At 40.2% G+C, this 27,620-nt stretch overlaps 1 pseudogene; it reads left to right on the forward strand.

Annotated features, from left to right (window-relative positions):
- The first annotated feature begins 8,989 nt into the window (after nucleotides 1–8,989).
- LOC125415832 (solute carrier family 22 member 19-like) lies at nucleotides 8,990–25,701 on the forward strand (annotated as a pseudogene).
- Nucleotides 25,702–27,620: the final 1,919 nt, after the last annotated feature.

The raw sequence follows: 27,620 nt of genomic DNA on the forward strand, positions 1-27,620 counted from the left end.
GGAAAATGTAAAAGAAATGGACATTTTTTTAGATAAGTATCATATACCAAAGTTGAACCAAGAACAGGTTAATAATCTAAATAGACCTGTCAGTCGTGAAGAATTAGAGGAGTTATCAAAAATCTCCCTACCAAAAAAAGCCCAGGACCAGATGGTTTCAATGCAGAATTCTACCAGAACTTCCAAGAAGAGCTAATACCTATACTCCTTAACGTATCCCACAATATAGAAACAGAAGAATCATTGCCAAACTCCTTTTATGAAGCTACAGTTACCCTGATACCAAAACCACACAAAGACACAACCAAGAAAGAGAACTACAGGCCAATCTCACTCATGAACATAGACACAAAAATTCTCAATAAAGTACTGGCAAACCGAATCCAAGAACACATTAGAAAAATTATCCATTATGATCAAGTAGGCTTCATCCCAGAGATGCAGGGCTGGTTCAACATACGCAAATCTATCAATGTAATCCATCATATAAATAAACTGAAAGAAAAAAACCACATAATCATTTCATTGGATGCTGAAAAAGCATTTGACAAAATTCAACACCCCTTTATGATAAAGGTGTTGGAGAGACTGGGGATACAAGGATCATACCTAAATATAATAAAATCAATATACAGCAAGCCGACAGCTAACATCAAATTGAATGGAGAGAAACTCAAAGCCATTCCACTAAAATCATGAACACGACAAGGCTGTCCACTCTCCCCATACCTCTTCAATATAGTGCTTGAAGTTCTAGCAATAGCAATAAGACAACATAAGGAGATCAAGGAGATTCGAATCGGAAAGGATGAAGTTAAACTTTCGTTATTTGCTGACGATATGATAGTGTACATAAATGACCCCAAAAACTCTAACAAAGAACTCCTACAGATGATAAACACCTTTAGTAATGTGGCAGGATACAAGATCAACTCCAAAAAATCAGTGGCCCTCCTATACACTAAGGATAAAGAATCAGAGAGGGAAATCAGAGAAACATCACCTTTCATGATAGCCACAAATAGCATAAAATATCTTGGGGTTACTCTAACCAAGGAAGTGAAGGACCTATTTGACAAAAACTTTAAGTCTTTGAAGAAAGAAATTGAGGAGGATACCAGAAAATGGAAAGACCTCTCCTGCTCTTGGATTGGGAGAATCAACATAGTAAAAATGGCAATTCTACCAAAAGCAATCTATAGATTCAATGCAATCCCCATCAAAATCCCATCAAACTTCTTCACAGACCTTGAGAGAACAATAATCAAGTTTATATGGCAAAACAAAAAACCCAGGATAGCCAAAACAATCTTATACAATAAAGGAACTTCTGGAGGTATTACCATCTCTGACTTCAAACTCTATTACAGTGCTACAGTATTGAAAACAGTTTGGTATTGGCATAAGAACAGAGAAGTCGACCTATGGAACCGAATAGAAGACCCGGATACTAACCCACAAACCTATGAACACCCGATTTTCGACAAGGGAGCTAAAGGTATACAATGGAAGAAGGAAAGCATCTTCAACAAATGGTGTTGGCATAACTGGATGTCAACCTGTAGAAGAATGAAAGTAGATCCATATCTATCACCATGCACAAAACTCAAGTCCAAATGGATTAAAGACATCGACATTAATCTGTCCACTTTGAACCTGACAGAAGAGAAAGTGGGAAGTAGTCTACAAGATATAGGCACAGGAGGCCTCTTCCTAAGTAGGACCCCAGTAGCACAGACAATAAGAGAAACAATGAATAAATGGGATCTACTGAAGCTGAGAAGCTTCTGTAAAGCAAAGGACACTGTCAGCAAGACAAAAAGGCTGCCTTCTGACTGGGAGAAGATCTTCACCAACCCCTAATCAGACAAAGGTCTGATCTCCAAAATATACAAAGAACTCAAGAAACTAGACAATAAAACTCTAATTAACTCAATTAAAAAATGGGGTACTGATCTGAACAGAGAATTCACAACAGATGAACTTCAAATGGCCAGAAAACACTTAAGGTTATGCTCAACCTCCTTAGCGATCAGGGAAATGCAAATCAAAACCACTTTGAGATACCATCTTACACCTGTCAGAATAGCTAAAGTCAAAAACACCAACGTTAGCCTATGCTGGAGAGGATGTGGGGTGAGGGGAACACTCATCCATTGTTGGTGGGAATGCAAACTTGTGCAGCCACTGTGGAAATCAGTGTGGCGGTTTCTCAGGAATCAACCTTGAGGGAGTCAATCTCCCTCAAGACCCAGCAATTCCACTCTTGGGAATATACCCAAGAGATGTCCTATCATACCACAAAAGCATTTGTTCAACTATGTTCATAGCTGCACTATTTGTAATAGCTAGAACATGGAAACAACCTAGGTGCCCTTCAATAGAAGAATGGTTAAAAAGATGTGGAACATATATACATTAGAGTTTTACTCAGCGGTAAAAAACAATGACATCTTGAATTTTGCATGCAAATGGATGGAAATAGAAAACGCTTTACTCAGTGAGGTAACCCAGACCCAAAAAGAGGAATATGGTTTGTACTCACTCACAAGTGGATTCTAGCCATAGTTAAAGGTCTTTGAGTCTATAATTTTTGATCCTAGAGAAGCTAAATAAGAAGGTGAACCTGAAGAAAATCATATAGTTAACCTCCTGGATAGTGGAACTAGGCAAGATTGCCAGGCAAACTCGGGTACATGGGGGTTGGGTGGGTGGAAGTAAGGGAAGATGGTCAGAGAGAGCGGAGAGGGGGAGGATTGGGGAAGGCTTGGGGGAGTTGGAGGGGGGAGGAAGGAAGGATGGTTGGGGGAGCAGGGAGGTTTATATCTCAGCTAAGGGAGCCATTTTAGGGTTTGCAAGAGACTTGATTCTGGACGGGTTCCCAGTAAAAATTAAATAAAAAAATAAAAAAAAATAAAATTAAAAAAAATTAAAAAATAAATAATAAAAAAAAAGAAAGAAAAGAAAACGCTTTACTAAGCCGGACGCAAAAAGAGGAATATGGTATGTATTCACTCATAAATGGATTCTAGCCATAATTAAAGGACTTTGAGCCTATTATTTGTGATCCTAGAGAAGTTGGATAGGAGGGTGAACCTGAAGAAAATTCAGGTAGTTTTCCTCCTGGAGATTGGAAATAGGCAAGAGTCCCAGAACCTTCATCTGGCGATGGATGGAGATGGAGATGGAGACCCACATTGGAATACTGGACTTAACTCCCTAGGTCCAAACGAGAAGCAGAAGGAAAGAGAACGTGAGCAAGGAAGGCAAGATCAGAGGGAACCTTCATCTGACGATGGATGGCGATACAGACGGGACCCACATTGGAGTACTGGACGGAGTCCCCCAAGATCCAAGTGAGGAGCAGAAGGAGGAAGAACCTGAAAAAGGAAACCAGGACCGCGAGGGGTGCAGTCACACACTGATACAAGGGGACTGATCTAATGAGAGTTCACCAAGGCCAGTTGACTGGGACTGAGCGAGATAGTGATCCAGCCAGATTCTCTGAATGAGGCCGGATTCTCTGAATGTGGCTGACCCAGAGTCTTTCTGAAAAGCCATTGACAAAGACACTGGGACTTGTTTCCTCTGCATATACTGGATTTCTGGGATCCAGTCTTTTTGGATGCTCACCTTCCTGGACCTGGAGGGAGGGGGGAGGAGCTTGAACTACCCACAGGGTGGGAGACCCTGACTGCTCTTGGGGATGGAGATGGAGGAGGAGAGGGAGTGGGGGGAGTCGGAGGGTGTTGGGAGGAGGGGCAGAAATGGAGACTTTTGTATTTTAATAAACTTTGAGAAAAAAAAAATGGACTCCAGGAGCTTGGCCCAGTGTTTAGGTGTGGATCTCTGTAACTGCTTTCATCACTTACTGGATCAAGGCTTTATGATGAGAGATAAGATAATCATCAATCTGATGCGGGGAAAGAGTTCAGGCACCCTCTCTACTACTGCTTAGATTATTGGCTGGGGTCATTCTTGTGGATTCCTGGGCGTTTCTCTAGTGCTCAGTGTTATGGCGATACAGACAGAGACCCACATTGGAGCACCGGACTGAGCCCCCATTGTCCAAATGAGGAGCAGAAGGAGGAAGAACATGAAAAAAGAAATCAGGATCGTGAGGGGTGCAATCACCCACTGATACAAGGGGACTGATCTAATGAGAGTTCACCAAGGCCAGTTGGACTGGGACTGAACAAGGACGTGATCCAACCAGATTCTCTGAATGTGGCCGGATTCTCTGAATGTGGCTGGTCCGGAGTCTTTCTGAAAAGCCATTGACAATGACACTGGGACTTGTTTCCTCTGCATATACTGGATTTTTGGGATCCAGTCTGTTTGGATACTCACCTTCCTGGACCTGGAGGGAGGGAGGAGGAACTTGAACTTCCCACAGGGCAGGAAGCCCTGACTGCTCTTAGGGATGGAGAGGGAGGGGGGGGATTGGGTGGAGTGGGAGGGTGTTGGGAGGAGGGGCGGAAATGGAAACTTTTATAATTTAATAAACTTTGAATTTAAATATTAAAAAAAAGAAGGGAAACAAACACACTCTACTACACCCACCAAAAAAAAAAAAAGAAAGAAAGAAAGAAAAGAACTGGAGTCAACAACCACTGGTCATTAATATCACTTAATATCAATAGACTCAATCCACCTATAAAAAGGCACAGACTTAAAGATTGGATACGAAAACAGGATCCAACATTCTGCTGGTTACAAGAAACACACCTCAACCACAAAGACAGACATCTACTCAGAGTAAAGGGTTGGGAAAAGGTTTTCCAAGCAAATGGTCCTAAGAAACAAACGAGTGTGGCCATTCTAATATCTAACAAAATTGACTTCAAACTAAAATCAATCAGAAGAGATGGAGATGGACATTTCATACTCATAACAGGAACAATTCATCAGGAGGAAGTCTCAATCCTGAATATCTATGCCCCTAATATAAAGGCACCCACTTATGTAAAAGAAACACTTCTAGAACTCAAGGCAGTCATCAAACCACACACACTAATAGTAGGAGACTTCAACACACCTCTCTCACCAATGGACAGGTCAATCAGACAGAAACCTAACAGAGAAATAAGAGAATTATTGGAGGTATTGAATCAAATGGACTTAACAGACATCTATAGAACATTCTACCCAAATAGGAAAGAATATACCTTCTTCTCTGCAGCTCATGGAACCTTCTCGAAAATTGACCACATATTCGGTAACAAAGCAAACTTCCACAGATACAAAAAAATATTAGTAACCACCTGGGTCTTGTCAGATCACCATGGATTAAAGTTAGAATTCAACAACAATGCTACACCCAGGAAGCCAACAAACTCATGGAAGTTGAATTGTCAACTATTAAATCACCCCTGGGTCAAGGAAGAAATAAAGAAAGAAATTAAAGTCTTCCTTGAATTCAATGAAAATAAAGACACAACATACTCAAACCTATGGGACACTATGAAAGCAGTGCTAAGAGGAAAGTTCATAGCACTAAGTGCCCAATTAAAGAAAACGGAGAAAACACACATTGGAGACTTAACAGCACACCTGAAAGCTCTAGAAAAAAAAGAAGCAGATTCACCCAGGAGGAGCAGAAGCCTGGAAATAATCAGACTAAGGGCTGAAATCAACAAAATAGAAACACAGAAAACAATCCAAAGAATCAATGAAACAAAAAGCTGGTTCTTGGAGAAAATCAACAAGATCGACAAACCTCTATCCAAACTAATCAAACGGCGGAGAGAGAACATGCAAATTAATAAGATCAGAAATGAAAAGGGGGACATAACCACAGACACACAGGAATTTCAGAGAATCATTAGATCTTATCACAAAAGCCTGTATGCCACAAAATTGGAAAATGAAAAAGAAATGGACATCTTTTTAGATAAGTACCATATACCAAAGTTGAACCAAGACCAGTTGAACAATCTAAATAGACCTGTTAGTCGTGAAGGATTAGAAGCTGTTATCAAAAACCTCCCTACCAAAAAAAGCCCAGGGCCAGATGGTTTCAATGCAGAATTCTACCAGAACTTCCAAGAAGAGCTGATAACTATACTCCTTAATGTATTTCACAATATAGAAACAGAAGAGTCATTGCCAAACTCTTTTTTATGAAGCTACATTTACTCTGATACCAAAACCACACAAAGACACAACCAAGAAAGAGAACTACAGGCCAATCTCACTCATGAACATCGACACAAAAATTCTCAACAAAATCCTGGCAAACTGAATCCAAGAACACATTAGAAAAATTATCCATTATGATCAAGTAGGCTTCATCCCCGAAATGCAGGGCTGGTTCAACATACGCAAATCTATCAATGTAATCCATCATATAAATAAACTGAAAGAAAAAAACATATAATCATTTCATTGGCTGCTGAAAAAGCATTTGACAAAATTCAACACCCCTTTATGATAAAGGTGTTGGAGAGACTGGGGATACAAGGATCATACCTAAATATAATAAAAGCTATTTACAGCAAGCCAACAGCTAACATCAAATTGAATGGAGAGAAACTCAAAGCTATTCCACTAAAATCAGGAACACAACAAGGCTGTCCACTCTCTCCATACCTCTTCAATATAGTGCTTGAAGTTCTAGCAATAGCAACAAGATCACATAAGGAGATCAAGGGGATTCGAATTGGAAAGGATGAAGTTAAACTTTCGTTATTTGCTGACGATATGATAGTATACATAAGTTACCTGAAAACTCTACCAAAGAACTCCTACAGCTGATAAACACCTTTAGTAATGTGGCAGGATGCAAGATCAACTCCAAAAAATCAGCTGCCCTCCTATACACAGAGGATAAAGAAGCAGGGAGGGAAATCAGAGAAACATCACCTTTCACGATAGCCACAAATAGCATAAAATATCTTGGGAAAACTCTAACCAAGGAAATGAGAAACCTATTTGACAAGAACTTTAAATCATTGAAGAAAGAAATTGAGGAAGATACCAGAAAATGGAAAGACCTCCCCTGCTCTTGGATTGGGAGGATCAACATAGTAAAAATGGCAATTCTACCAAAAGCAATCTATAGATTCAATGCAATCCCCATCAAAATCCCAGCAAAATTCTTCACAAACCTTGAGAGAACAATAATCAAGTTTATATGGCAAAACAAAAAACCCAGGATAGCCAAAACAATCTTATACAATAAAGGCACTTCTGGAGGCATTATCATCCCTGACTTCAAACTCTATTACAGAGCTACAGTATTGAAAACAATTTGGTATTGGCATAAGAACAGAGAAGTCGACCTATGGAACCGAATAGAAGACCCGGATATTAACCCACAAACCTATGAACACCCGATTTTCGACAAGGGAGCTATACATATACAATGAAAGAAGGAAAGCATCTTCAACAAATGGTGCTGGCATAACTGGATGTCAACCTGTAGAAGAATGAAAGTAGATCCATATCTATCACCATGCACAAAACTCAAGTCCAAATGGATTAAAGACCTCAACATTAATCTGACCACTTTGAACCTGATAGAAGAGAAAGTGGGAAGTAGTCTACAAGACATAGGCACAGGAGACCACTTCCTAAGTAGGACCCCAGTAGCACAGACAATAAGAGAATCAATGAATAAATGGGCCCTACTGAAACTGAGAAACTTCTGTAAGGCAAAGGACACTGTCAGTAAGACAAAAAGGCTACCTTCCGACTGGGAGAAGATCTTCACCAACACTTCATCAGACAAAGGTCTGATCTCCAAAATATACAAAGAACTCAAGAAACTAGACACTAAAACTCTAATTAACCCAATTAAAAAATGGGGTACTGATCTGAACAGAGAATTCACAACAGATGAACTTCAAATGGCCAGAAGACACTTAAGGTCATGCTCAACCTCCTTAGTGATCAGGGAAATGCAAATCAAAACCACTTTGAGATACCATCTTACACCTGTCAGAATAGCTAAAGTCAAAAACACCAATGATAGCCTATGCTGGAGAGGATGTGGGGTGAGGGGAAAACTCATCCATTGTTATTGGGAATGCAAACTTGTGCAGCCACTTTGGAAATCAGTGTGGCGGTACCTCAGAAAACTGGGAGTCATCCTCCCTCAGGACCCAGCAATTCCACTCTTGGGAATATACCCAAGAGATGCCCTATCATACTTCAAAAGCATTTGTTCAACTATGTTCATAGCTGCACTATATGTAATAGCCAGAACCTGGAAACAACCTAGGTGGCCCTCAATAGAAGAATGGTTAAAGAAGGTGTGGAACATATACACATTAGAGTTTTACTCAGCGGTAAAAAACAATGACATCTTGAATTTTGCATGCAAATGGATGAAAATAGAAAACGCTTTACTGAGTGAGGTAACCCAGAGCCAAAAAGAGGAATATGGTATGTACTCACTCATAAGTGGATTCTAGCCTTAATTAAAGGTCTTTGAGCCTTTAATTCGTGATCCTAGAGAAGCTAAATAAGAAGGGGAAACTGAAGAAAATCATATAATTATCCTTAGATATTGGAATTAAACAAGATTGTCAGACAAACTTGGGTGCACGGGGCGTGGTGGGGTGGAAGTAAGGGGAGATGGTTGGAGAGAAGAGAGAAGGGGAGGATTGGGAATGTCTTGGTGGAATGGGATGGGGGGGAGGGTGGAAGGATGGATGTGGGAGCTGCGAGGTGTATATCTCAACTAAGGGAGCCGTTTTGGGGTTTGCAAGAGACTTGATTCTGGAGGGGTTCCCAGGCCCAAGGAGAGGTTCCCAGATTGTTCCCTGGGCAGCAGAGGATAGGGTGCTTCAACTGGCCTTAGACCATAACCATACTGATGAATATTTTGCATATCACCATAGAACCTTCATCTGGCGATGGATGGAGATAGAGACAGAGACACACATTGGAACACTGGACTTAACTCCCTAGGTCCAAATGAAGAAGCAGATGGAGGGAGAGCGTGAGCAAGGAAGGCAGGGTTGGAGGGAACCCACATCCGACGATGGATGGAGACGGAGATGGCGACCCACTTTGGAGCACTGGACTGAGCCACCAAGGTCCAAATGAGGAGCGAATGGAGGGAGAATGTGAAAAAGGAAGTCAGGACCGCGAGGGGTGTGTTCACCCACTGATCCAAGGGGACTGGTCTGGTGGAAGCTCACCAGGGCCAGCCAGACTGGGACTGAACAAGCATGTGATCGGGCTGGATTCTCAGAATGTGGCTGACATGGGGGCTGACTGGGAGGCCATTGACAATGGGGCTGGGTCTTGTTTCGTCTGCATTTGCTGGCTTTCTGGGATCCTGGTCTGTTTGGATGCTCACCTTCCTGGACCTGGAGGGATGGTGGAGGAACTTGGACTTCCAGCGGGGCAGGAGGCCCTGATTGCTCTTGGGGCTGGTGAGGGAGGAGGGGAGGGAGTGGGGGGAGTGGGAGGGTATTGGGAGGAGGGGAGGAACTTGGACTTCCCATGGTGTAAGAAGTCCTGACTGCTCTTGGGACTGGAGAGGGAGGAGGAAAGGGAGTTGGGGGAATGGGAGGGGAGGAAGTGAAAATTTTTATAAATAAATAAAAGAATACAAAAAAGAAGAGAAAGTGGGAAGTACACTTGAACACATTGACACAGGAGACCAGTTCCTGAATATAACACCAGTAGCACAAACACTGAAAGAAACAATTAATAAATGGAACCTCCTAAAACTGAGAATCTTCTGTAACGCAAAGGAACAATCAACAAGACAAAACATCAGTCTACAGAATGGGAAAAGATCTTCTCCAACCCCATATCTGACAGAGGGCTAATCTCTAAAATATACAAAGAACACATGAAACTAGACATCAATATACCAAATAATCCAATTAAAAATGGGGTACAGCTCTAAACAGAGAATTCTCGACATTAGAACAGGCACACTGTCTCAGTGGGTGAACCAGCCCCCGCGTCCAAAATCCTTGCTCACCTTCTCCCTCCTTCTGCTCTTCAAATGGACCTTGGGAGCTCAGTTCATTGCTCTGATGAGGATCTCTGTCTCTATCTCCATCCGTAGCCGGATGAAGATTCTATGGTGATATTCAAGATAATCATCAGTGTGATAGTGGGGCAAGGCCAGTTCAGGCACCCTCCTTTCAGGATCTCTTGATCGAGTCAGAAACATGGGAAGATTCCAGATCCTTCAGATGGTTTTCCTTCTAATCTGGTGTCTCCTCAGACTGTTTTGGAGAACTTCACTGCAGCCATCCCTGGTTATCACTGTTGGGTTCACATCCTTGACAGTGACACTGTCTCTGACATTGGCAGTGGGATCCTGAGCCGAGATGACCTCTCAAGGATCTTCATCCCACTAACTCCAACCTGAGTCCAGAGAAGTGCCGTTGCTTTGTCCAACTACAGTGGCATCTCCTTCATTTGAATGGCACCTTCTCCAATGTGACAAAGCCAGACAGAGTACTGTGTGAATGGCTGGATGTATAACCGAAGAACCTTCCTCTCCACCACTGTGACTGAGGTAAACAGCTTCAATAATACCAGCCCCTCCCTGAATTCATTTTAACAGTTTAGCAATAGCACACATAGTATATATTCATTGAGCTTAGTTATTTCATGATTAAGTGCAAAAGTTACATTCAATAATTCTAATGACTCAAACATAAATAAAGATTTATGTTTCTCATCCTTTCAGTCCAAAAATGACCTCAGATTAAAAGTAGTATTTAGAATTATATTTGACAATAGGGCCATTTAGCAAAATAATAACAGTAGCTTCTTCTTCTTTTTTTTTTTTCAACCAAAGAGCAAATGGCAACTTTATTAAACTCAAGTCAGGTATATATAGTAGTGGGCAAGAGGGTAAAAGGGCACAGCCCCCTCTCATCAGGAGCAGTGGAAGAAGATGACAGGTGCCCTGTGCCTCAGGCCAGAAGCAGCTGGTGGAGGCAGGCCTGGCAGGCATATAGGGCCCGGCTGGAACCTTGTTCACAGGTGGAATTACCATAACAAAAGAGAGCCAAGTTCTTTCTAAACTATACCCTCAGGCCAGTGCAGAGCAGAGAGGCCATGGAGCCAGAGGTCAAACAGTCCTGCAAATCGCCATGAAGAAAAGGGAAAAAGACCTGGGTACCTACACAGGATCACACAGTTTATTTCCTGAGAACCATCACTTGGGCTAAGCAGGCATCATGACCGGGTCTGTTCTCTTGTGGTATGACTCCCATGAAGTGTTGTGTTCACATAGAAACAATTTCTTTGGCTCACCATAGATAGCTCAATTTAAAACATTCTGAAGTAAACTTTGCTTTTCATGCATGCTACTGTTTTACATATAGAGGAGAGTGGGGACAAGGGTAATATTGTTGGTAAAAACAGTCAGGAACAATGTAGATTAATTAAGTGCTTTCTTTGTACTAAATATAAAAAAGAAAAAATGTTCTGTTTCTGTGAACTAAACTGACAAGTGACAGATTAACAGAAGAAAACTGGGGAAATTGAGCCATCTACATGGTCTGGTGCATCTAGATTTTTGGTCTACCAATGTTACAAGTACTTAAGAATTTTACCAAGAAGTTGGGGTAGTCCTATGAAGCCAATCACAAGGATTTAATTGCAACATCAACTTAAAAAATCTACTATCATGAGTATGTTTATTTTTTTTTGAAAGTAATTTTATTAAATTATAAAAGTTTCCATTTCTGCACCTCTTCCCAACACCCTCCCACTCCCCCCACTCCTTCTCCTCCTCCCTCTTCATCCCTTAGGGCAGTCAGGGTTTCCTGCCCTGTGGGAAGTTCAAGTTCCTCCCCCCTCCCTCCAGGTCCAGAAAGGTGAGTATCCAAACAGACTGGATCCCAAAAATCCAGTATATGCAGAGGAAACAAGTCCCAGTGTCATAGTCAATGGCTTTTCAGAAAGACTTCGGGCCAACCACATTCAGAGAATCCGGCCACATTCAGAGAATCTGGTTAGATCACGTCCTCGTTCAGTCCCAGTCCAACTGGCCTTGGTAAACTCTCATTAGATCCGTCCCCTTGTATCAGTGGGTGAGAGCATTCCTCGCAGTCCTGATTTCCTTTTTCATGTTCTTCCTCCTTCTGCTCCTCATTTGGACCTTGGGGGGCTCAGTCCGGTGCTCTAATGTGAGTCTCCATCTGTATCGCCGTCCATCGTCGGATGAAGGTTCCCTCTGATCTTGTCTTCCGTGCTCACGTTCTCTTTCCTTCTGCTCCTCATTTGGACCTTGGGGGGCTCAGTCCGGTGCTCCAATGTGGGTCTCCGTCTGTATCGCCGTCCTTCGCCAGATGAAGGATCTATGGTGATAAACAAAACATTCATCAGTATGGTCATGGGTCAAGGCCGGTTCAGGCACCCCCTCCTCTGTCCAGAGAACAATCTGGGGATCTCTCCTTGGACCTGAGATCCCATATATAATCAAGTCTCCTGTAAACACTAAAATGACTCCCTTAGTTGAAATATACTCCTCCCTGATCCCAGATTCGTCCTTCCTCCCTCCCCCCATCCCAGGCCACCTAGCTTTACCCATTCCTCCCCTACTCCCTTCTCTCCAACCCTCTCCCCTTCCAACAACCCTCCCCCCCCCCCCCATGCACCCGAGGTTACCTGGGACTCTTGTCTATTTCCTACCTCCTGGCGGATAGCTAAATAATCTTCCTCAGGTTCATCTTCTTATTTAGCTTCTCTAGGATCACGAATAATAGGCTCAGAGACCTTTAATTATGGTTAGAATCCACTTATGAGTGAATACATACCGTGTTCCTCTTTTTGGGTCTGGCTTACCTCACTCAGTAAAGCGTTTTCTATTTCCATCCATTTGCATGCAAAATTCAAGATGTCATTGTTTTTTACCGCTGAATAAAACTCTAATGTGTATATGTTCCACACCTTTTTTAACCATTCTTCTATTGAGGGGCACTTAGGCTGTTTCCAGGTTCTGGCTATTACAAATAGTGCAGCTATGAACATAGTAGAACAAATGCTTTTGTAGTATGTTAGGGAATCTCTAGGGTATATTCCCAAGAGTGGAATTGCTGGGTCCTAAGGGAGGTTGACTCCCAGTTTTCTGAGGTACCGCCACACTGATTTCCAAAGTGGCTGCACAAGTTTGCATTCCCACCAACAATGGATGAGTGTTCCCCTCACCCCACATCCTCTCCAGCATAGGCTATCGTTGGTGTTTTTGACTTTAGCTATTCTAACAGGTGTAAGATGGTATCTCAAAGTGGTTTTGATTTGCATTTCCCTGATCGCTAAGGAGGTTGAGCATGACCTTAAGTGTCTTCTAGCCATTTGAAGTTCATCTGTTGTGAATTCTCTGTTCAGTTCAGTACCCCATTTTTTAATTGGGTTAATTAGAGTTTTAGTGTCTAGTTTCTTGAGTTCTTTGTATATTTTTGAAATCAGACCTTTGTCTGATGAGGGGTTTGTGAAGATCTTCTCCCAGTCAGAAGGTAGCCTTTTTGTCTTACTGACAGTGTCCTTTGCTTTACAGAAGCTTCTCAGTTTCAGTAGATCCTATTTATTCATTGTTTCTCTTATTGTCTGTGCTACTGGGGTCCTACTTAGGAAGAGGCCTCTTGTGCCTATATCTTGTAGACTACTTCCCACTTTCTCTTCTATCAGGTTCAAAGTGGACGGATTAATGTTGATGTCTTTAATCCATTTGGACTTGATTTTTGTGCATGGTGATAGATATGGATCTACTTTCATTCTTTTACAGGTTGAGATCCAGTTATGCCAGCACCATTTGTTGAAGATGCTTTCCTTCTTCCATTGTATACCTTTAGCTCCCTTGTCGAAAATCGGGTGTTCATAGGTTTGTGGGATAATATCCGGATCTTCTATTTGATTCCATAGGTCGACTTCTCTGTTCTTATGCCAATACCAAGCTGTTTTCAATACTGTAGCTCTGTAATAGAGTTTGAAGTCAGGGATGGTAATGCCTCCAGAAGTTCTTTTATTGTATAAGATTGTTTTGGCTATCCTGGGTTTTTTGTTTTGCCATATAAACTTGATTATTGTTCTCTCAAGGTCTGTGAAGGAGTTTGATGGGATTTTGATGGGGATTGCATTGAATCTATAGATTGCTTTTGGTAGAATTGCCATTTTTACTATGTTGATTCTCCCAATCCAAGAGCAGGGGAGGTCTTTCCATTTTCTGGTATCCTCCTCAATTTCTTTCTTCAAAGACTTAAAGTTCTTGTCAAATAGGTCTTTCACTTCCTTGGTTAGAGTAACCCCAAGATATTTTATGCTATTTGTGGCTATCGTGAAAGGTGATGTTTCTCTGATTTCCATCTCTGCTTCTTTATCCTTTGTGTATAGGAGGGCCACTGATTTTTTTGGAGTTGATCTTGTATCCTGCCACGTTACTAAAGGTGTTTATCAGCTGTAGGAGTTCTTTGGTAGAGTTTTTGGGGTCACTTATGTATACTATCATATCGTCAGCAAATAACGAAAGTTTAACTTCATCCTTTCCAATTCGAATCCCCTTGATCTCCTTATGTTGTCTTATTGCTATTGCTAGAACTTCAAGCACTATATTGAAGAGGTATGGAGAGAGTGGACAGCCTTGTCGCATTCCTGATTTTAGTGGAAAGGCTTTGAGTTTCTCTCCATTCAGTTTGATGTTAGCTGTCGGCTTGCTGTATATTGCTTTTACTATATTTAGGTATGATCCTTGAATCCCCAGTCTCTCCAAGACCTTTATCATAAAGGGGTGTTGAATTTTGTCAAATGCTTTATCAGCATCTAGTGAGATGATCATATGGTTTTTTTCTTTCAGTTTATTTATATGATGGATTACATTGATAGATTTGTGTCTGTTGAACCAGCCCTGCATCTCTGGAATGAAGCCGACTTGATCATAATGGATAGTTTTTTCTAATGTGTTCTTGAATTCGGTTTGCCAGTATTTTATTGAGAATTTTCGCGTCGATGTTCATGTGTGAGATTGGCCTGTAATTCTCTTTCTTGGTTGTGTCTTTGTGTGGTTTTGGTATTAATGTAACTGTAGCTTCATAAAAGGAGTTAGGCAATGACTCTTCTGTTTCTATATTGTTGAATACGTTAAGGAGTATAGGTATTAGCTCTTCCTGGAAGTTCTGGTAGAATTCTGCATTGAAACCATCTGGTCCTGGGCTTTTTTTGGTAGGGAGAGTTTTGATAACAGCTTCTAATTCTTCACGACTAACAGGTCTATTTAGATTGTTCACCTGTTCTTGGTTCAACTTTGGTATATGGTACGTATCTAAAAAAATGTCCATTTCTTTTACATTTTCCAACTTTGTGGCATATAAACTTTCATAGTAAGATCTAATGATTCTCTGAATTTCCTCTGTGTCTGTGGTTATGTCCCCCTTTTCATTTCTGATCTTATTAATTTGCATGTTCTCTCTCTGCCGTTTGATTAATTTGGATAGGGGTTTGTCAATCTTGTTGATTTTCTCCAAGAACCAACTTTTTGATTCATTGATTCTTTGGATTGTTTTCTGTGTTTCTATTTTGTTGATTTCAGCCCTCAGTTTGATTATTTCCAGTCTTCTAGACCTCCTGGGTGAGTCAGCTTCTTTTTTTTCTAGAGCTTTCAAGTGTGCTGTTAAGTCTCCAATGTGTGCTTTCTCCGTTTTCTTTAATTGGGCACTTAGTGCTATGAACTTTCCTCTTAGCACTGCTTTCATAGTGTCCCATAGGTTTGAGTATGTTGTGTCTTTGTTTTCATTAAATTCAAGGAAGACTTTAATTTCTTTCTTTATTTCTTCCTTGACCCAGGGGTGATTTAGTAGTTGACTGTTCAACTTCCATGAGTTTGTTGGCTTCCTGGGGGAAGCATTGTTGTTGAATTCTAATTTTAGTCCCTGGTGATCTGACAAGACACAGGTGGTTACTAATATTTTTTTGTATCTGTTGAAGTTTGCTTTGTTACCGAGTATGTGGTCAATTTTCGAGAAGGTTCCATGAGCTGCAGAGAAGAAGGTATATTCTTTCCTATTTGGGTGGAGTATTCTATAGATGTCTGTTAAGTCCATTTGATTCAATACCTCCAATAAATCTCTTAATTCTCTGTTTGGTTTCTGTCTGATTGATCTGTCCATTGGTGAGAGAGGAGTGTTGAAGTCTCCTACTATTAGTGTGTGTGGTTTGATGACTGCCTTGAGTTGTAGAAGGGTTTCTTTTACATATGTGGGTGCCTTTATATTAGGGGCATAGATATTCAGGATTGAGACTTCCTCCTGATGAATTGTTCCAGTTATGAGTATGAAATGTCCATCTCCATTTCTTCTGATTGATTTTAGTTTGAAGTCGATTTTGTTAGTTATTAGAATGGCCACACCCGCTTGTTTCTTAGGTCCATTTGCTTGGAAAACCTTTTCCCAACCCTTTACTCTGAGTAGGTGTCTGTCTTTGTGGTTGAGGTGTGTTTCTTGTAAACAGCAGAATGTTGGATCCTGTTTTAGTATCCAATCTCTAAGTCTGTGCCTCTTTATAGGTGAATTGAGTCCATTGATATTAAGTGATATTAATGACCAGTGGTTGTTGACTCCGGTCATTTTTTTTTTTTTTTTTAGGTAGTAGAGTGTATGTGTTTTCCTTCTTTGATTTGTGCTTGTGAATGGTCGCTAGATGTTTGAGTTATTGTAGGGAGTGTTGGGAATATTGGATTCCTTCAGTAGTAATTTTCCTTCTAATGTTCTCTGTAAGGCTGGATTAGTAGCTACGTATTGTTTAAATTTGTTTTTATCCTGAAATATTTTGTTTTCTCCGTTGATAGTGAACGATAGCTTGGCTGAGTATAGTAGTCTGGGTTTGCATTCATGGTCTCTTAGTTTCTGCAGTACCTCTATCCAGGATCTTCTGGCTTTCATGATTTCCATAGAGAAGTCCGGTGTAAGCCCGATAGGTTTACCTTTATAAGTTACTTGACCTTTTTCCTTTGCAGCTCTTAAAATTTTTTCTTTAATCTGTATGTTTTGTGTTTTGATTATTATATGGCGAGGGGATTTTTTTTTCTGATCCAGTCTATTCGGTGTTCTGTATGCTTCTTGAACCTTCATAGGAATATCGTTCTTTAGGTTTGGAAAGTTTTCTTCTATAATTTTGTTGAATATATTTTCTGGGCCTTTGATCAGCAATTCTTCTCCTTCTTCAATCCCTATTATTCTTAGATTTGGTTTTTTTATTGTGTCCCAGATTTCCTGAATGTTTTGTGATGAGAATTTGTTGGATTTGCCGTTTTCTTTGACCAGAGCATTTATTTTCTATGGTATCTTCAGATTCTGAGATTCGTTCTTCTATCTCTTGTATTCTATTGGTTATGCTTGATTCTGTAGTCTCCGTTCGTTTACCTAGGTTTTCCATATCCAGCCGGTTCTCGGTTTGTGTTTTTTTCATTGCCTCCATTTCAGTTTTCAATTCTTGAACTGTTTCCTTTACTTGTTTGATTGTTCTTTCTTGGTTTCTCAGGGTCTCATTCACGGATTTACTTATTTCTTCAAACTTTTTGTTATATTTCTCATCTATTTCTATACTCATTTCTTCAAACTTTTTGTTATATTTCTCCCTCCAATTCTTTAAGGGAGTTATTCATATCCTGTTTAAGGGACTCTATTGCTTTCATAATGGCACTTTTTTTCCACTTCTTCTGGGTTAAGGTGTTCAAGTCCTTCTGTTGTAGAGTCCTTGGGATCTGGTGTTTTCATGTTGTTTTTCAGATTGTTGGAGGAGGTCTTGCCTTGGCGTCTGCCCATCTCTTACTTCAAATGTTCTCTATTGGAACTTCTGTTACCAGGTCAGGTTCCCTTCTTGGGCAGGGACTTCACTGACAGAATGCCCACCTTTCCTCAGGCAGGCTATTGAAGCACAGGCACTCCCTCTTTCCGGGATGCGCTTACAATGCAGGCTCAGCTTGCAAGGCAGCTGAGCTGGGGAAATTTTATGGCCCGAGGGGGAAGGGAGAAATATAGAAATTTGTACCTGGATGGGAGCTGGGATGGCAGGCGGGAGGGGGTAGCCAGCACTGCAGGGCGACCTGGGCGTCTGTGGGGTCGGGGAACGCCCAAGCTCCTCCTCACCAGGACCCTGTCAAGGCCCGAAGCAAACTCACCCCACCCCTCCGATGGCCCTCTGCTAGAAGTCAGGGCCCCTGCTGGTCAGGAATGTGGCTGAGCTGGCACCTGGTCCACCTGTCCTCAGGGAGGCCTTTAAGACCCAGGAACTGCCTCCAGCCGGGCTACGCCTACAGCCCAGGCCCAGTTCGCAAGGCAGCTGAGCTGGGGAAATTTTATGGCCCGAGGGGGAAGGGAGAAATATAGGAATTCGTACCTGGATGGGAGCTGGGATGGCAGGTGGGAGGGGGTAGCCAGCACTGCAGCCAGTAGCTTCTTCTTCAGGGCCTATCTCCTTCCAAGCCATAAGATTCTAAGTGAGTTTACAGTATCAGGCATGACTTTCTTGCTCTATAGAAGGCTTCAAATCCAATTAGAAATGATTGTCTTCCTATACAGTTATGGTACTATTGCACCAATGACTATGCTGTCTTGTAGTGTGTAGGGTAAAGTGCTAGGTAAGTCCATAGATATCTTTTCTCTACCTGCAGTCTACATAGCAATGTCTGCATCTATGAAATGTAGCAAACATGTAGTTTGCAGTTTGGTTTGACAATGTTTTCTGTGTCATTCAAACAAATGTGTGTGGTGACTTCAGAAACAGGGTCTTAACATTTAGTTACAGTAGGTAACCATGAGCAATAGTAACAGCTTATGTTGTTTGGGGAACCTGTGGGCTTTCCTGAGCAGTAACTCATGTAACATTATTACATATACCTGGCACTGGGATTATTGCTTAACATCCCAGTTCTTCAGGGAGCATTATTGTCAATCCAAGTATTGCACCTTCTTTCAATTTCCTTCTTTTAAATTTTATTTTGAAATCAGCCTACTTAAGAGTAAATTTCTACAAGGCTTTACGGACATGCTTCAGGAAGGTGCTGGAGGGAAGGATTAGACTGAGGAAAAGGAAGGATGGAAGTGATATGATTATATTTTAGTTTAAATATTTTAAGAGCAATAAAAAGAATCTGAAAGAGGAAGAAACACCCTGATACATGAACTCACAGAAACAGTGATTGCTTGCACAAGACCAGAACACGTTCAAGCCAATCGAAATTCCAGCATAGATTGGAGCAAAGTTCAGGAGGCACCAGTCCTAGCTGAAGATCTGTTAGTAATTGATGGTTGCTAAGGGAGGGATTACTATCTTACTTTAGGGGTATGGCCAATACTAGGTTACCTGTGCTTTAGTGTACATATAGGCAAACTTAACCAAAGAGTATAATATGGACAAAAGAAAAAGAACATGTGGTTTGTAAAGGGATGTTTTCAGTCATCTTGGAGGGAGTTCTAGGGGATATAAAAGTTGGATATTATCATTGTGTTTTGTATACATGTATGAAATTTCTAAGAATGAATTAAATAATATAAGAAAATATACGTAAAAGATAAAATTCTTGTGTGTCTAATTAAAGGGCCTATTTGTTGTAACAAGTCAACATTATTCAGCTTTTATTTATTTATTTTATTTTTTAAAAAAGAAAACAAACTATCTTTTCTCATTATACATACTAATCCAAGTTCCCACTCCATTTCCTCCTTCCAGCTTTGTTTTCAAATTTAAACTATCTAGAAGGTCTTACAAAGCCAAAGTGTTAGCTAAATATGTAGTTCATGATGAAATACATCTGGAGCATTTGTGAGGCCCAAGATTCAGTATTGAGCACTGAGGAGAAACTCCCAGTAATTCACATTCCTTTGTAGATCAGAATGTGGGTAATTGCTAGTACATTCCACCCACACATGGGCACTGAGTTTCATCCTTTGTATTGCCAAAAGTTTGCAAGTAAATAAGTAAAGTAAAAAGAGTTATAAGGCTCTATCTTGGTGTTTATCAGATGAGTCATGGAAAGGCTGTACACTGATATAGAGGATCCAGTAAAAAAAATTTAAGTATCGTGAATCATTGCACTCTATGGACTCATTTGAGAACTTCTGAGCATAGGTTGTAAGCCTCTACTCACTCTAAGCTAAATGAATACAGTAAGATTCCTGAGGAGAAGTGTACTGAAGCTGAGACTAGATAGTAGAAGACATGTGTTAACAAAATGGGAAGCTGGAGAGGAAGATGGGTTCAGTGGATTGAAAGCTCATACTGAAGAATTTTGAACAAATTACAGGACAGGCTGACATGCTGATTTCCTTCTCTTCCAGTGGGACCTGGTGTGTGGATCTCAGGTACTGGGTTCAATGACTAAATTTATATTCATGATTGGAAACTTGATAAGACCTTTCCTAGGTGGACACTTATCAGACAGGTAAGTGTCTGTGCTTTGTAGCTGTCTCTGCATGTGAGTTTTCTCATCAGCTACAACCCATTTGCTCTATAAAAGTCATTGCAGATTTGTTCCTCTAAGTGCACCTTTGACCTTAAAGATCAATAAACACAAATAGACATTTTAGTTAATGTGTAAAAGTTTTTGTATTGTGTTGACACAGAACTAACTCTTATTGGATAATTAAGAGGGTCAACAAAGATTAAGAGAATATGGCAGACATGATTTAGAAAAAAGAGAAAAGTTAATCATAGGAATTGTACAAATAATTCCTGTTTGTTGTCTTTAGCAACTGTATTGTTCCCTGATGGAATCTTTGTCTTTTCCTCAGGTTTGGGAGGAGGTTAACCTTCATATGTGCTCTATTGCTGATGGCCATCAGTGGGACCTGTGCAGCTTTGGCTCCCACATTCTTCATCTACCGCTTACTTCGCTTCCTAAAAGGGGTTTGTGTCATACCCACATACACAAATAGTGTTTTCTCAGTAAGTCAGAGATTTTACAGACATTGTTCAAGATTTTGTTTGATGGGAATGTCCTTCCCAACCTTGGTAGAAATCAAGATTCATTTTTCTTTATTTCAGCAATAGAATGGACAAGCCCTAAATTTAAAGGCTTGGTGACAACACTGTCAATGTGCTCTCAAACTTTGGACTCATACTAATGTCAGGCCTGGCATTTGTATTTCGAAACTGGCACCACCTCCAGCTGGTAGTGTCTGTGCCAATATTTTTCCTCCTCTATGTTTTGCAATCCTGAGATTAAATCAGGACATAAGAAAAGCATTTGTCACAATCTCTGTGAGCTCGTATATGTGTTAGTACTGTTGGGTATGGAAGACTAAGTTTCATTGGCATCATCGCTCCTCTGAGTGATTTAATCAGGGAAAATGTATTCAGGGGTTCTTAAGGGACATATGATAAACAAATATTCCCTACAAAGTAACAAGACATTTGGAAATTATCTGGAGAAACATCTATCACATTCAAGTTCTATGACCTCCAGTAAAATCTGTATCCATGTGAGGGGGACAGACCAATGTGGCTCCAGGTCTACATTCTAGGAATACAGGTGCACTGAATGGCTGATCATTTCCTGTTTTCCTAGGTAATATACCACGTGATATAAGATTTTACATTTTTGCTATAATTGAGTGACTGATAGGTATTAGATCTTTAAAAGTCTATTCAAGAATAAATTTAGTATAGGAAATGACTCCTTGATAGTTTACGAGCAATATCTTCTTGAGTAGGTGGCTGTCTGAGTCAGCTAGGTGGCTGATTGTGACAAACAAACCCCAGAAGTGCTTACAGGAGCTGAGAAAAGTTGATTGCAAGAATGGAGTAAAGATTTCTGGAGACACCCTAACCATGGAGGTGAGCATAATGCAAGTTTGTTATGACATAAATGAAACACAAGTTTGACATGTGTATGCATTACTGCCCAAGAGACAATGTCCCATCATTAAATCATTAAATACAGTTGTTTTCATTCAAAGAGAACTTTGTAAAAAAAAAAATCATTGATTTTTTTTTTACTTTTAAGCTTCCTATTGAGATATATATGTTATACACAATTCATTCAGTCTTAAATTTTATAAATGCATATAGTGCATTGATTCATTTATAATCTGTCATTATTGCCATATATGATTCTCATATACTTCCTAACTAGTCCTATTTCTATCTTTTAGTACCTTAGTCTTTCTTTTTGTATATTCTTTTCTGTGATCTAGTTTGTTTAGTTAAGGCCACTTACAGAAACATTTTGAGGAAGATGTGCAACTTACATGTGGTGGGTACACCACTAACGTCTATCTCTCACTCAGCACCCATTAGCTGTCCGTAATATCCTCAGGAGGGAGCATGGCTATGTGAGACCCTGTTCTCAAACAATGACTAAATAATACAGGTTGTGAAACATAATGGGGCTAATGAGCTCCTCTCTCAATGTGCCATCTGCTCTCAAAGATAGTAATCTTTGAGAGTATTGACTGGCAGAACATTGGCAAGTCTTGTGCAGGCAATCAGAGTTAATGACAGTCAAGAGTCCAATGTCCAATGCATGCCTATAAGATGGAACCACACATTTTCTACCACGTCTTCTGTACCTTATCTCCCCTTTTTATGCTGTTTCTGTCACCTGGAAAGGGATGATAGAGACATTTTCCTTAGAGATGATCACTGAATAGTCAGTCACTTACTCTCATGACTTTGATGGTTGTGAATCTTCAATGACTGTTACTCACTAAATGCAAATCTTCTTTATTAAGGCAGACAGGAGCACTAATCTATGGGCATGAACAAAAATATTTAATAACTACTTCATATTTTTAGTGCTCAGAAGATTCCACATGAATGCCAGATATTGGATATGGACCTGCAGTATTAAATGCTTTCCTTTCTGGATTTCAGTCCTGCATTCGGCCAGTCATTTCTTCTTATATTCCACTCTTGTCTTTTGAAATAGGAACAGTTATTCTGCTTCTCTTGAATACAACAAGTAAATCATCTAGTTTGTTATATAAAAGTTGGACTTATGAAGGAGAATCATTCTTGATATATTTAATGATTTTCAAAATAAAGAAGTATTATACAGGACACAGAAAAAAGAAACTCCCTTGAGTCTCAATTAAGCCTTCGATTTTGGAGTTTTAAATTATTTGTATTTCTCCATAGACTCATTTTCTATCAAGACATAGAGATAAGAGGTAGAAAGTGATGGCATAGAGATGATGTATTCTGATGCCAAGTTGACAAAAAGTAGAGCTCTCATGGTTAATTCCGACTCTCAGTTCAACAAGATCACCTAGCAGAAAACTTCCAGGCATATCTGTGAGGGATGACTTAGTTCTATTCAGCCTCTGGCCATTCCTCTGTGGGATTACCTTGATTACATTAACTGAAGAGGTAACATCTACCCTAGAGGACAGATGATCCAGCCCTGAGCTTGGGTCTCAGAGTACATAAGCTGCAAGCTAGCTCATCACCTCCAGGTCTTCACCGTGTCACAGCCTGGAGGCTTGAAATTTCATCTGATAAATAAATAAGTCCACTACTTTGACTTTAACCTCATTCAAATTTCAGAATACGGTCAATACTGTCAAAATTTGTTGTTGTTGTTGTTGTTGTTGTTGATGATGATGCTATTGTTGTTTTTGTTTTTCCTCAAAAGGGAAAGATGAATTTCCTCCTCCAAAATTCTCACTAAAGTGCCCTTTCCCATGTGACGTCTCATGGAGAATGTCTTTGCTGTTCAGATTTGTATCAGCATTTCAGCATACAGAACATTCACTAGAACCATCCTTTCTATCTTGCCTCTCAAAATTTTTCCAAAATCTATGACCAAACCATAGCACATGATCTATAACATGGTCAGATTTTTCAGAACAACAACTACACATAAAGCAGTTTATTTTGTTGACTACTTTTGCTTTGATGTGACCAATATCTCTGTGACCAAGATTCAAGTCAAAAACAACGAAACGAAATAAGAAGGGTTTGGTCTGGGGGGTGGTGGCACATGCCTTTAATCCCAGCAATCAGAAGGCAGAGGCAAGGGGATCTCTATGAGTTCAAGGCCAGTCTGGTCTACAAGAGCTAGTACCAGGACAGGTTCCAAAGAAACCCTGTCTTAGCCGAAGAGACGGCTCAGGAGGCAGAGCGCCCGACCGTTCCGCCTGAAGACCCCTGTTCGAGTCCTGGCCCAGCACCGCATGTAGTCGCCCGGCAGCCTGCAGAATGACCCACACACAGTCTCTCACCGTCCACCGTAGATCCGCGTAGAGTAGTAGGCAAAACAAAACAAAACAAAACAAAAAAACCAACCAAACAAACAAAAAAAGAAACCCCTGTCTTGAAAAATCAACCCACCCCCCAAAAAGGAGATAGACTCACAGATTGACAACAGTCAGTTAATCATACTGAACGGGCAAGGCAATACTGAGACAAGAGCTTGTGATAAAGGCTTGTCACATCATGGTGGACCAAGAAGCTTAGCCATAGTTAGAGGTCAGCTACCTCTTCAAACACCTACCCTATTAGATAAACTTTACCTCCTAAGAGTTCCTCAGCCTCTGAAACAGACAACCAGCCAGAGAACCAACATCTCAGGATTACACTATGTATTCTTTCAAATATTAGGACTCTGAAATGTACATAAAGACCTTGAAAGGAATTCATTTTCCTGAGTCTCCTTTTCCACCAGTGGAGGTAATGTCTAAACATGGGACATTCATTAAAGAAGAATGAGACAAAAAGAAATAAAGCAAAGAAAATAGGCAGACATGCACACACACATGAATACACATATCATAGAACCACACTAAGTTGATGTATTGTTCAGAGTCATTATGGCATGACTGGAGCTTTTGACAAGATTCTAAACAACTCTTTACTTGATTTCAATGTTCTATAGTTACCTGCTATTTAAATGATCCTCTCCAGAAATAACATGAATTTCCTTTAACTACTTGACCCTCACTTGTTACCAATTTTATTATGCTGGCCCTAGGTCCCCTGATGTCTCTATTTCTCACTAGGCACAACCAGTAGAAACTGATCTTGTGTATAGTGAGTATACAGTATACATCAAAATGTTTAGTGTGTTGTTAGAACTAAATGGTTCTAGATGTTATTTCTAAAGGTTGTGAGAACCACCATGAGGGAAGAGCTGGAGGCGGCACAAGCAAAACCTTCTCTGTGTGACTTATTCTGCACTCCCAACTTGCAAAATTCTCCTGTCTCTTTTGAGGTAGGCTTCACTTGGTGTCTATTAAAACAAATAGAGATGCATTTTTCCAACAGCAGAATTCAAGATAAAAAATGAGAGATTTCTGTATCTGTTGTTATTCAAAGGGTTTTGAATATAGAAACACAGAACTAATTACACAGTGAGGGGCATGGTTTTTACAGCACCCTGGCAGGCTCATCAACACAAACTCATGATGGATCGTCAATCACATCCCAGACTTCTTCTCTATGTTCACTACTTGTCATTTTCCATTTCAAGGGAGATAAAATTTCAAATGTAAATTACACAAGTAATTTACACAGTTGAATTAATACATACAAATATAAAATTATAATATTCTCATTTGGGAAAACTTGGTTAGGGCCATGGGAAGACCCAGTCCACTGGCAAATAAAAAGTTCATTTTCTCCAAAGGAGTCTCACTATGAAAACAAACCGCTGTTAAGAATAGGACCCATTCCCAACAGTACATGATCAACACAAAACTAGCTCAATGGTATGTTTGGAGGGTTTTTTTGTGTCTTATAATGTTGTGTTATGGCATTTTGTGTTTTATATTACAGCTCATTTGAGTACACATTATAGCTTCAGGAGTTGTGTTTTTATGGGATTCCTGTGTGTGTGTGATCATGTGTGTCTCTACATCTAAATGTGTTTTTTGTGCTTTCCTCTTTTGCTCTTTGTCTTCTGTTTGTTTATTTTGTCCTATTCTGACTTGTTTTTGTTTTTATCTTACATCAGTTTATTATAATTCTTTAGATGCCTGTGTGATTTCTCATGAGACACAGAAAGGGTATGGATTGAAGGATAAGTGAGGAGGAGTTGGGAGGAGTTGGAGGAAGGGGAGCATTAATCAGAATATATTGCATGAAAAGACTATTTTTAATGAAAAACAAAGAGGCCATGAATCTTGGAGTGGTAAGGATATGCAGATAGGGCTGAGAGAAGTTATAAGGAAGACCTGAGGAAGAATATCATCAAAACACTTACCTCTCCAGGGGCAGTCTGGACCAAGAGGTGGAAAAGGATGATAGCAGGTGTGTGTAGACGGCTCATGGTCTCCTGGTCTTAGTGGGTAGATGTAGGGCAACTGGATGTTCTTCAAAGAACAAGAGTCTAGAGAGATGAGCCCAGATGCTTATGTCTCCAGGGACTGTCAAGGCTGCAGTGGTCACAGATATTGTAGAGGATGGTAGCAGGTGTGTGGAGGCTGCTTAGGATCTCTGGTGCTTGGTGGATAGGGTGATGTCTTGGGATGTTCCTCCTCAAGCAATATCCTAGAGACCACATCGTGGTAACAAAGTAAACCTCAACAGACACAAAAATTGCAGTATCCCCCTCTATCACTATGGTTTAAAATTAGAATTAAACAGCAACACTAATTTCAGAAAGCCACAAACTCATGAAAATTAAACAGTGCTCTATTGAACCACCCCTACCTAGGTCTAGGAAGAAATAAAGAAATAAATTAAAGATTTCCAAAAATTTAACAAAAATGAAGGCATAATATACCCAAATGTATGGGACACCATGAAAGCAGTGCTAAGAGGGAAGTTCATAGAATGAAATGCCTATATAAAGAAAGTGATGAAATCTCACACTAGTGACTTAACAGCACACCTCAAAGCTCTAGAACAAAAAGAAGCAGATGCACCTGGAGGAGTAGAAGATGGGAAATAATCAAAACGAGGGATGAAATTAACAAAATAGAAACAAAGAAAACAATACAAAGAATCAATGAAACAAAGAGCTGATTCTTTGAGAAAATCAACAAGATAGAAAACCTCTTATCCAAACTAATCAAAAGGCAAAGAGAGAACATCTAAATTAACAAAATAAGAAATGAGAAGGGGAACATAACAACAGACACTGAGGAAATCCAGAGAATCATTAGGTCATACTACAAAAATCTGTACTCCACAAAAGTGAAAAATGTTAGAGAAAAAAGACCACATACCAAAATTAAATTAAGACCAGGTGGACAATTTAAGTAGACCTACAAACTGCAAGGAAATGGAAGCTGTCATCAAAAGCCTCCCAATCAAAAAAGCCCAGGGCCTGATGGTTTGAGCATAGAATTTTACCAGAACTTCCAAAAAGAGCTAATATTTATACTCCTCAAAGTGTTCCATATAATAGAAACAGAAGAAACATTGCCAAACTTTCTTTATAAGTCTACAGTTACCTTGATACCAAAACCATACAAAGACTCAAACAAGAAAGAAAATTATAGACCAATCTCACTCATGAACAAGGATGCATAAATACTCAAAAAATACTGGCAAACTTAACCCAGGAACACATCAAAACTATCATCCACCATGATCAAGTTGGCTTTATCCCAGAGATACAAGGATGGTTCAACATGAAAATCTATCCATGTAATTTACCATATAAATAATCTGAAAGAAAAAGCCATGTGATAATCTCATTAGATGCTGAAAAAGCGTTAGACAAAATCCAACACCCCTTCGTGATAAATGTTGTGGGG

Source organism: Myodes glareolus, chromosome 7 (assembly GCF_982192425.1).
Source record: "Myodes glareolus chromosome 7, mMyoGla1.1, whole genome shotgun sequence".
Taxonomy (NCBI): Eukaryota; Metazoa; Chordata; class Mammalia; order Rodentia; family Cricetidae; genus Myodes; species Myodes glareolus.